General features: G+C 40.7%; 1 long non-coding RNA gene across 2 annotated transcripts; it reads left to right on the forward strand.

Annotated features, from left to right (window-relative positions):
- Positions 1-553: 553 nt before the first annotated feature.
- LOC119211247 (uncharacterized) lies at positions 554-12,102 on the forward strand. Of its 2 annotated transcripts, XR_005119751.2 has the most exons (7): positions 554-875; positions 1,587-1,646; positions 7,701-7,766; positions 8,238-8,882; positions 10,971-11,245; positions 11,397-11,456; positions 12,006-12,102. It is a non-coding gene; the product is annotated as an uncharacterized LOC119211247 (long non-coding RNA). The 2 variants fall into 2 exon arrangements; XR_009942890.1 differs by lacking the exon at positions 7,701-7,766 and having other exon boundaries at positions 8,730-8,882; positions 12,006-12,095.
- The last annotated feature ends 12 nt before the right edge of the window (positions 12,103-12,114 follow it).

A 12,114-nucleotide genomic window follows, 5' to 3' on the forward strand; every position in this document is an offset into this window, starting at 1 on the left:
ATTGTAGATATCTATTGTAGCTGGGGGTGTATCAAGGTGCTTCATTTCAGCACCTTGATACTGAACATTTTTTTTAAAAAGGTGATCACGGAATCTTTAAACTTCCAATCAGTTGGTAAAATAAAATGGAACAATTTCATCTCCTTCATGCTTAAGATTGACAATGCCTTTTTTGCGTTTTTGGGGGGTGGAAGGTTTCAACTCCTTCAATGGTCTAATTTTTTCATTTTAAGAGAAAACCCCACAGCTTTCTGGCAGAAAAGAATATTTACAAATTCCTAAAATTCGGAATTATTGATGCTGATATTTAACATTATTCTACATGGCTGAGAGAATAGTCTGTTTGTTGTTTAATCTAAAAATCCTACCTGAAAAGGCCTTGGAGTTTGCAATGTTAAATGTGCTCGAGGTACGGAAAATCAACAATGTGCATGCCAAACATCTCCACCGCTAATGGAAGCAACACATGTGGCGCCATGTCGGGTTAATTGGCTGTTGCACAGCTGTGATTTGATTGGACATTTGCCAGCTGTTGTCACTCGCATCAGTTGTCACAGGTTGCAGCTGTAGTCCTCGTGAACAGCACCGTGGATTCCTCCATGCTCCACGAAACATGCTGGTAGCGACCAGCCGCGGGATATTTTTCATAAACCTCGATGAATATTCTAGATTACGGATGTAGTGGTTTCTCCGGAGGAGAAAACCGCTGCTAGTTTTGTCTTCGATTGAGATGGCTCGCTCTTTCCGGTGTGTGTGTGTGTGTGTGTGTGTGTGCGTGTGTGTGCGCGCGCGCTGTCTGGATAGATCGCACCATGGATGAACCAGAGAAGAACCACCCATGGCTGCACAATGGAGGAACTGAAGATTTATTTGAGGTGACGTCAACACTGTCGGCACGTGTTTCGGTCTGTGTGGGATATGTAAGACCGAACATCATGTCCAAAACACCACAGATGTTGAGGTCGCGACATGAATGTTTGGTTTGTTTTTGGCAAAGAGGGAAAATAATTTCAGAAACTAAAACAGGAGCCACAGATTCAGACAAGTTATCAACAAATGAATCCATAATAAGACCGATTGCAAGTTGAAGTCCTTGCTGCACATAACTTGTGGTGCAATATCAATCACAGATTTTACCCTAAAGTCATCCGCTCCCTTCAAGTGCTCTCTAAAAACATTGTAATATATAACTTTTATTAAGGATACGTTTTGTTGGCATTCATCCACTTCAAAACGTTATTGCATGCCTTTTTTTAAACATGGATAATCAGAATTGAGCACTTAGCAGCTGTGTGCTGCGTCAATTCTCAAAAGAAATGACATTAAACGGAAATCCTTGATCCAATCTGTTTTTTTTCTCCACCCCAGACCCCGGGATCAAGTTGTATTTCCAATTTCTGGCATAACTCACCTGCCTCCAACAATAGAACTGACAACCGACCAGTCAGAGACGAGATATGTGGTCACATGATGGGCAGAGTTGTATTATGTGTGCTTTTAGGACGAGGGGGTGATTGTCTGTCTGGATGTGAAAGAATCTGACCTGAATTTGCTGCTAATCCTTCCTCTTCCTCTGGAACGTACAGGAGACCCGACCATGACCTCTCTGTGCAGGACACCACAAAGTTCATCACGTTCGCCTTAAGGTAGACCTCATATTTTGCTAATAATCTTACAAAAACTGAAGTAAATTCTCTCGTCTGAAGTTCGTAAACCTCCCCATCATGGTCTAACAAACTATCAAGTCATGAATGCAGAATTAGATTGCCTCAGATGCTTTTCAAGCAGTCTTTTATTTTAAGATTTTATGATGGGGTTTTTAGGTTTTTTTTTTCTTGTGTTGTGATCTGAGCGATGCATATGCTGGAGAAGAAGGTGCTAAGCTCCCCCCTGAGGCTGCTGTGTTGGTAGCATGCTTTGGGCTTTCACTAATGCTGCCTAATGCCGAACCCGGCTCCCTGCAGCATTCCTGATGCTGTCGGGTCCGTGTGTTATTTCACAGTTCCAGCCAGACGGGGACTGACCGCACGCATTAAAGCATATTCAGGTTTAATACCCCAGCCACGACAACCCTCATACACTGCAAATTCTTTCTGGGTTTCCCGTCAGTGCTTTCCGTCAACCAGATGGTATTCCATCACTCCCCAGTCTTTTTTTCCTAACTCCCTCCTCTTCACATTTCTGTTTTCCCCGTCCTTTTGACGTCAGCGGCTCAATCCGATCACGCGTGCAACAGCCGCACAAGGCCCCAATTTTTGAATTAGAGAAGATATGTAAAATAAGTTAAAACAGAAGCGTGGCTTTGGACAGTAACCATATACAGTGAAGGTGTAAATATGGCATGCAGGGATTGAATGTGCAGCTGGCACGGGGGGGAAAAACAGGATCTTGGCCAAGCACAATGAGGAGGGGGGGGGGCAATGGGGATGTGAAGCAATTCTTTATTTTTTTCCCCAACATCAGTATATTAAATAAGCCACTGTCATTAAATCCTGAGAAATGGGATTAGCATAATGCTTAAGAAGCAAGATGTGTGACCACCCCGCACAAGCAGCCCATCGAAACGCAACCCAGTCTCCAAAAAAAGCGTGAAATGGCTACGTTGGTCCACCGTGATAAACGTAGTCATGTCACGTTTTCCCCCAAAATAACGTTACTATGTTACGTTTCTTTTGGCCCATTCATTTACATTGCTTTGCAAATAGGTCACGTGACTATCAAGTTTCCCGGTAGCAAAAAGAAAAACATGGCGGACGGTCAGCATAATCTCCGTCAAAAACACAATATTTTAAGAAAGCATCAGCATTTGTATGCATTTCGATGGCATTTCTAGCGAGAAGTATGCGTTATTCTTTCATAATCTTCTATCAGAGACTGTAGAAGACCTTCCGTTTATTCGTTTCTGCGAAGATTTGAGTGTCTCTTTGGGAAAGCGTGGCTACGCAACGCCTTTAACGGCGCATTATTAAAAAAACACTTCCAGTGGGGGCGTTACCGTAAAGAAGCGTTCAGCCTTAAAGCCACTAATCGCCAAACAAAACAAACTCAAAGCACACGAATCACATTATGACTTTTTAAACATAAATTCCCTTTTATGAGTTTTCAATGAAAGAATGCATAATTTCCGGGTGTAGGCAAGCCCGGGACATCCCGAATTATGGGCAATTTTGATTTGTCCAGCTTTTTGACAGCTCCAGTCCCGACTTCCAATCACAGCCTCCTAAGTCAATGACGCGCCTTAAACTCTCGGTTGTTGGGTGAGTGCAACTTCCCCCCCCCCCCCCCGAACAATACGTCTTGTTTACATGGAAAAGGGGGGCGGGGCTTCGCCTTCAGAGCGGAGCGTCATTTCTCGCTCCACACGTCTCCTCTTTTTACTGGCCAGGAAAACGGGCGATCTATCCCACGTGGGTCTGGCTCCATTCCATTGGCTCTGACGAATCCACGGAGAGGCGGGACTTATAATTTGCCCGGCAAACGGAGAGATTTGAACTCCATTGCTTGCCCTGTGCGTGAAGTGGCCGTGAGGCCTCCACTAAAGTCTCTCTCTATTTGTTCTGCTTTACTCAATAAAAGTAAAACCTTTACAGATATACTGTCCACACACTAGGCTAACATAACGGAGATTCCAGGCTTCGTCCTTTATGTTTTATGGGGATAAAGCCTCTGTAAGTAGTTTTTTCCCAAGCAAATCTGAGTTTCTTCTGTTTTTTGTGTGTCCCATACAAATATCAAAATATATATACTGATTTTCACATCCAAACACACTCACTTATGTTCCCTTTTATCATGACAACAAGAAATTTCAAGATAAACCTTTTGCTTTCATAAATATGACAGTTTTAGTGTGTAAATGCCCAGCAGTGTACAGTCCGGGGGCCCCTATCGGGCCACTTGTTAGATGGGTTGATTAGTCTATCACTACTATACTTTGATCTGACGACTAATTTGCACATCATGCTCGTACCGGCATGGCTTCGCCCTTCCCAGGCATAGTTCATCATCTTCCGGGGTCCTATAGCCAGTGTTGGTAAAGTTTACTTTCTACATTAACTAGTTCAAAGTTTAGTTCACACATTTTAAAAATGAACTAGTTCAGTTCATAGTTCAAAATATTTGAAATAAGTTCACGGTTCCAAAAAATGAACTAGTTTAGTTCTTTTTTTCCATACGTTGCTGCGAGCTATTTTTTTTATTTTATTATTGCCACAGCCCAGAACCACAGACAGCAATTATTTGATCAGTTTTAACACTGAAGCTATGCATCAGATTTAATCTTCATATCCAATTTTGAATCCTTATCCAACCAGGGTTTACATTAGCATTGAGGGGACAGCATTTCCCCTTTGTTGCTTTAATGTTGCTGTCATTCACTCCACACTAGCAGCAGTTGCAGAGTTCACCCCTACACTACATTCTCAAACACATGCTGCTTGAATGGTCTTTTTTAAATAAGGTATTATAAAAAGAAAAACAGGACAGTAATCATTAAGGTGCAAATGTTTGCAAAGAAAGGTCAGATTCCTCCCATCCTCACCGACCTTGTCAGTAACTTCATAAAACTCTTTAAAATTATTATACGCCGCCTCTGCTACACTTATCAATGCACGTTTACGGTGTGTTTTCTATAGAAATCTGGCACCCCATTGAACGACATTAACCTGAAAGAACGTGCCGTAGAAACCAGAATGAACGAGTTCACAGTAACGTTCATCGGGCATTAATACAGTACGTTCAGTTCACGTTCACCCAAAATATCAACGAGTTCATGAACTATCGTTCAATGAACGCGTTCAGGCACAACACTGTCCCGAAAGGGCCGGGATCGCACTTCACCCAGCATGCCTCGGCCTTCACTTTTTTCACTACAGAGTTTTGTTGCACCCTGTGACTCCGGCGTTAGACTCCTTCGACTGAGTTTCAAGATGGGTTGGATGGGTTACTGACTAAAATGTATGCCCCCACCCCCTAACTGCCTCAGGGCAAGTTGTAAATATAATAAGTCAAATAAGTCAAACAAGCAAGTTGTATCTGGTTTAACCCTTTTATTCCTGTAGGCGTTTTTTAGGCCTCATGCTGGAAATTGCATTTACACACTAAAACTAGGATAACGCATGTCTGATGATAGTGACAGTGAGTCTGTCGATCAAGATGAGGATGGAGACATAGTAGAGGTTGAAAATCCTCCTTGTTGAACACCCCACAATACATTCTGTGCTCCCTCTGGCATAACATTTCTAATGATATCATGTCCCCCCCTTCAGTATTTTAAGACATTCTTCAGGTTATTGTAGGCCAGTTGAATGTGTATGCCATACAATTTGACACAAAAAAGCCCTTTAAGTTTACATGTTTTGTATGTGGATTTTGTACATACAGTGTTGGTCATTTAATTTCTTTGTTTAATATTTTTGAATTTATGTTTGAATCCATTTGTGGTTAATGTGCTCAAAATGCACTACTTTCTTAATGCTTACATTGCTTGTTTGACCTATTATATTTACAAGTTGCCCTGAGGCAACAGACCTAAATCAAGTTAGGGGGTGGGGGCATATATTTTAGTCAGTAACCCATCAAACCCATCTAACAAGTGGCCGGATAGGGGCCCTCGGACCGTACACTGCTGGGCATTTACACACTAAAACTGTCATATTTATGAAAGCAAAAGGTTTATCTTGAAATTTCTTGTTGTCATGATAAAAGGGAACATAAGTGAGTGTGTTTGGATGTGAAAATCAGTATATATATTTTGATATTTGTATGGGACACACAAAAAAAGAAGAAACTCAGATTTGCTTGGGAAAAAACTACTTACAGGGGCTTTATCCCCATAAAACATAAAGGACAAAGCCTGGAATCTCCGTTATGTTAGCCTAGTGTGTGGACAGTATATCTGTAAAGGTTTTACTTTTATTGAGTAAAGCAGAACAAATAGAGAGAGACTTTAGTGGAGGCCTCACGGCCACTTCACGCACAGGGCAAGCAATGGAGTTCAAATCTCTCCGTTTGCCGGGCAAATTATAAGTCCCGCCTCTCCGTGGATTCGTCAGAGCCAATGGAATGGAGCCAGACCCACGTGGGATAGATCGCCCGTTTTCCTGGCCAGTAAAAAGAGGAGACGTGTGGAGCGAGAAATGACGCTCCGCTCTGAAGGCGAAGCCCCGCCCCCCTTTTCCATGTAAACAAGACGTAATGTTCGGGGGGGGGAAGTTGCACTCACCCAACAACCGAGAGTTTAAGGCGCGTCATTGACTTAGGAGGCTGTGATTGGAAGTCGGGACTGGAGCTGTCAAAAAGCTGGACAAATCAAAATTGCCCATAATTCGGGATGTCCCGGGCTTGCCTACACCCGGAAATGATGCATTCTTTCATTGAAAACTCATAAAAGTAAGGGAATTTATGTTTAAAAAGTCATAATGTGATTCGTGTGCTTTGAGTTTGTTTTGTTTGGCGATTAGTGGCTTTAAGGCTGAACGCTTCTTTACGGTAACGCCCCCACTGGAAGTGTTTTTTTAATAATGCGCCGTTAAAGGCGTTGCGTAGCCACGCTTTCTCAAAGAGACACTCAAATCTTCGCAGAAACGAATAAACGGAAGGTCTTCTACAGTCTCTGATAGAAGATTATGAAAGAATAACGCATACTTCTCGCTAGAAATGCCATCGAAATGCATACAAATGCTGATGCTTTCTTAAAATATTGTGTTTTTGACGGAGATTATGCTGACCGTCCGCCATGTTTTTCTTTTTGCTACCGGGAAACTTGATAGTCACGTGACCTATTTGCAAAGCAATGTAAATGAATGGGCTAAAAGAAACGTAACATAGTAACGTTATTTTGGGGGAAAACGTGACATGACTAAGTTTATCACGGTGGACCAACGTAGCCATTTCACGCTTTCTTTGGAGACTGGGTTGCGAAACGTGGGTCCCAGCTCATTGGTTTACACTGAGGGGTCCAAACTACTGTCTGAACTCAACACCTGTTCAAAAGCAAACTTTATTGTTTTCAAGAATAGGACGTCGCTCCCCTCAATGTTCAGCGCACAAACACCGGCCAATAAACGGGGTCTACGGCTTATGTAACTAACTGATATGTATTTAATAGCTTAAGATAGCAGACAAAACCTCACTGAATCCATCTCTCTATCTTTGCCCTCCACCCCACTTTGTTCCTCTCTTAAAAATACAGATCAGAATTTATATTTATGAATGTAATGTACGTGAATATTTAGTTATTTGTTAAATGTTTTTTTAATTTAATTATATATATTTTTATATTTGTCACATTATTCAAACAATAATAATAATATAATAATAATAAAATATATTTTTTTTCCTTGGGGAAGAATCTGACTCATGTCTGTCATTTTTAATCTAAAGTTATAGCCATTAAGTATTTATCTGAGCAGAACCTGTGAACACGAGCAGCCACTGCTAGCCGGGCCTTGTCCAGAAGTAACAAAAGTCCACCAGCACCTCTAAACCCAATGAATGTAGCTTGGTTATTTTTGTACAGGTGTTATGTGCTGCAGTATTTCACTTCCTGTGAATTTCCGAAGCTGCGGTGGTGGTTAGAGCCTAACTTTTAGTCCAAAAAATGACTTGAGCTCCAACAACGCAGGTTTCTTTAATTTCTAATAACGCTCAATGAATTGTAGAATAGAGTTGTAATGACAGTAATGTTTTCTGACTTTCTAAAGCTCCTCCACAGCCGCAGGGCACAGCCTGCATTAGGACTCGTTATGGAAGCCTATTCCTCTGTGAGGGTAAGGTGAGATCCTGTATCTCATAATAATGACTTAGAAGGGCATTCCCCCCCCCCCCCCCCCCCCACATAACTCTTTGGTGGAAAATGAGCATCAAACCCCTCCAGGCATCGATGTGGGCTGCTGAGCCACATTGGCATACCAGCTCATTCAAACTGACAGCGAGCGGACACGATGCCTTTCTGTCATAATCATGAGACGTAGCAAGTCATTTGGACACTTTCTCATAATTGTGACTTGCAGGATTTTATTTTTTTTTATGACGAAATGATTTTGGTGCTTCAACTGTTTGAGGCTTTTTGATACTCCAATCGGATTGTTTCCTTTTCTTTGGGAATTCTAAGCCTTCGTGGAGGCGTGTCGGACCTGATCACGCTTGCTGTGATGGACATTTCCTTGTGGCGTTCTCCCTCAAAGCCTTTCGAGCACCTGGAAAATTGTTTATTTTGTTTGTGATCTGTGTATCTTCAGACACTCCCTGAAGGTGACGGTTTGAGACTCCTGTCTGCTGCCTCCAGCCTTGATCATTGCCAAGAGGAAATGGCTGAGGATAAGCCCTGCAGCTGTTTAAAGCCTCGGCTTTCAGCAACCGCGGTGGAATTATTTCAAATTCTACAATTACTCCGATCTCTCAGCGTGCAGCTCATGTTTTTTTCTCTCCGTTGTTTGCACAAATAATTAAAGCAATGAAGGGAGAAGAAAATAGAAATACAAACCATCTGTCCAGAGAAAAGAAACGAAGGGCTTGCACAAACATAACAGTTGAGGGACAATATCAAGAGGATAAACGTCAATAGATCACCGCAAGCGAACCATGAAAAAAACAAATAACTTCTTATTATATTGATCCCCCCCTGCAATAAAAATCCTTTATCTGAAAACAAGGACGCTAATTCCTGTCTTTGTCTTCTGTGCGGTGAATTCAATTGGGGGTTTTCTGATGTTTAGTCTGCTCTTTTCCAGGTAATTCAAATCCAAGAGGTGTGGAGAAGAGGTAGCTGAGGAGATGCTCTGAGCACCTTCATTGCTTCCTAATTCCATCTCCATTGTAAAATCATGTTAAATCAACAGATCTGAACTGAATTTGACCCATCGCTTCATCTTTTGATGGTCAAGGTAAGGTTTTGCAAGCTTTTACAGTTTTAAGTCATTTTAAAGCTTTTGTTGCAAGACCTAACTGACGTTATTGTGTCTGCTCAGAGGTAGAAACACAGCAAGAGGAAGGGGAAGTTTCTGCATGCCTTGTGTTTTGTCTTGTTTCCGTTGTCTACTGCTGGGGCCATAGCAAGGGTTATTGGTGTTAAACAAAAATGGTGGACTATGTCACAACTAGGGCCGGGACTTTAGCGCGTTAATTACGATTAATTAATTAATTACACAAAAAATAACGCATTAAACATTTTTTACGCATTTTTATACTTTTTTGCACCGCGAAACATTTCTCACTGGATGAGTTTCGGAGGACCGATTTATACTGGAGCACCAACTAGCGTTCATGACTTCAGACAACAACAAACCACAGTGAACATGAACGAAGAAGCTGACGAGACCGTGTCGGGTGGCCCCGTGAATGGGAAATCTTATTATAATAAACACACGGATGGAAGCGTCGATAAGAGCGTGGTTGTGTGCAAGCTACGCAACAAGGAATTCACATCGAGCCTCAAGTATCACCTCAACGCAAAACAATTAGCAGCTAGCGTGGACGTTAGCCCGACCCGAGTACAAGGACCCACACTGCACCAGATGACTGGTTTAAGGACCAGGGTAACTAAGTCCACGTCTGAAAATTATTTTTTATGCAATTAAAATGCGATTAATTTTGATTAATTACAAAGCCTCTAATTAATTAGATTAATATTTTTAATCGAGTCCCGGCCCTAGTCACAACATATTGATGTTTGTATGTTTATAGAGTTCGTAATTTTTATTGTGGTTTTTATCGAACAGTAACAGAATTTGGCCTCAATTCTCTATCATGTTATAGAGGTTGAAGAAACTGCATCTGAAGTACGAGATAATTATCCTTTTTATATATTATGTGGCATTGTTTGATCCGTTTTTCATGGAAGATATCTTTTAAGGAAAGGGCAAAAATGTAATCCTTCACTTGATAAACCATGTGTATCTGCAGTACTACTCAGGTGCTGTAATAAATATTACATACCATCTAATATTAATGACGCACTGAATCAGTAAAAGCTCTTGTGCTTTCCATCTGCACATTGCAGTAGAAGCCTTTTTTTCTTGCTTAACCTATATCAATATTGGCATTTCTAAGTAATTGGACGTCTACTCGGACATGATTTGTTTTTGCATGGAAGTAAAACTCTCACAATATTATGATTATGGGTATTTATACACCTTTTTAATATAACTTTTGAAAATGTATTATCTCATTTTGAATGTCTAGCTTATTTTATGTTCACATTGTGTCATATTTTCATCATTTCACATGGTTTTAGAACCTTTTATGTGAGAAGATTAATACAACATTTAGACTCTTCTAAGACACATGCTTACGTTCTTTAACCTAACTTTTGAGAATCGTTCCTATGGATCAAATAAACTAATGCTTAACCATGCGCTCTTGTTGCATCTATTATGATCACGGCCACTGATTCCCAAGAAGAAAATAAAGCATCGTCTCGGTTTATGCTTGCATGGACGATGTGACTAAACCGTGCGTCACTCTGGTTTACGCATTACATCATTATTACACTTGTGTAGTTGGGGCCGAGCAGACCGCAGTTACAGAGGAATTCATGTTGATTTTGTGGTGTAATTGCCTCCGGGGCTTAATATTTATTCTAATGACATGCTTTTACAAAAAAATGTCCTCCTTTGTCTGAAAATACGCTTTCATGGCAACCCCTAAACAAGTTTTTTTTCTGGATTTCTTGACTACCATTCAGCAATAAATTATGTGGGCTTGATGAACACGATTCCCTTGTGCAATTTATAATTTGTTTTTTTAATTAAGTTGAAGGCTTCGGGGGGGACTTAAGTTATCTTCAAATATGCAATATGTTCTTTAATGCTGCTTTTATTATTTTAATAATGCCAATGGATCAATGACTGAAACATAACCACACTCTGCTGCCCCCATCAGCCTTGGTTGTTGTTATTGCATATGTTTATTTGGCTTTCTGCCTCACCACTGTAAACATTACTGTTTTTGTCCCCTTTCACCACTGATGGCAGGAAGAAAAGGAGGAGGAACTGCAAGATGACGCAAAGAAGGCTCCGACCAACATGACTCAGTCCTCACATGCATTATACAGGGTCAAATGGTTGCCCATAACCATATAATATGTTGACAACCAAGCCTCGTATATTTACTGTAATTTATTTCTTCAACACATGCCCCTTGGATTGATTCTCCAGGAAGAGGGGAAACAAGGGAGCAAAAAAGCAGACTGAAAGATGATCTTGGAAGAGGAGGAAGCCTCAACATCGACCATCTCAGTGAGGACAAAGTAAGGACGATCTGCTTTTACTGGCCAATAGCCACATTGATGCAAGTCATTTGTTTGAACACACTTCCAGCTGCTTCCTTTTACCTTTTAGTTTTAATGTATTGATACAGCTCTTTAGTTTTGTTACTGAAATAATCCCGATGGTCTGAAGGGAGAAGACTAGTGAGATGTGGCTGAGAAGTTTGACCTCAGCGAGAAACTAAAATGTGAGGTAAGAACTTTGCCTTTATGTTAACTGCTGGAATCACTTGCTGTAAATTGATCCTTCAATACAACTAGTCTGTATGTTAAATAGGAATATACATAATGTAAGCTGAGTGGAAGATTGTCCTAATTAAAAATGAGTGGTTGACTTCCAGATGAATGTACTCCAGTCCTGAATCAATGAGCAGCAGAAGTTGAGTAATTGCTAATGAGTACTGTAGTTTTGATGTCTGTGTTGAAGAGATGAAGTGTAGTAGGGAAAAAAATGCATTCACAATCGGGTGGAACAAGTATTATGATTAAGTCCATTGGTGTTGGAAAGATGTTATAGTTGTATGTCACAGAAGGACATGTCAAAAAATATTTTATAGTAATGTCAAAAAAGTATAGACAGTATAATATGCATTAAATGTATTATCAACTTTGAATACTGAAATCCTGCAGTCTTGAACACTATGAAGTAGTCTGTTTAAGGAATGCTGCTTTTGTTGATTCTTAAAAGCAAGATGTTAATGTATTTTTTAACCTGCCTATCAAAATGCTTTTGATTCTACAGTGCCAAAGGAAGAGACACAAGGTGATCGGAGCTCTCTGAAAATGAGTGTTGGTTAACAATAAAGTTTACTAACGCGTGTTTCATTTGAAGCTTGTCAATGTTCTTTCTA

The sequence above is a fragment of the Pungitius pungitius genome, chromosome 2, assembly GCF_949316345.1.
Source record: "Pungitius pungitius chromosome 2, fPunPun2.1, whole genome shotgun sequence".
NCBI lineage: Eukaryota > Metazoa > Chordata > Actinopteri > Perciformes > Gasterosteidae > Pungitius > Pungitius pungitius.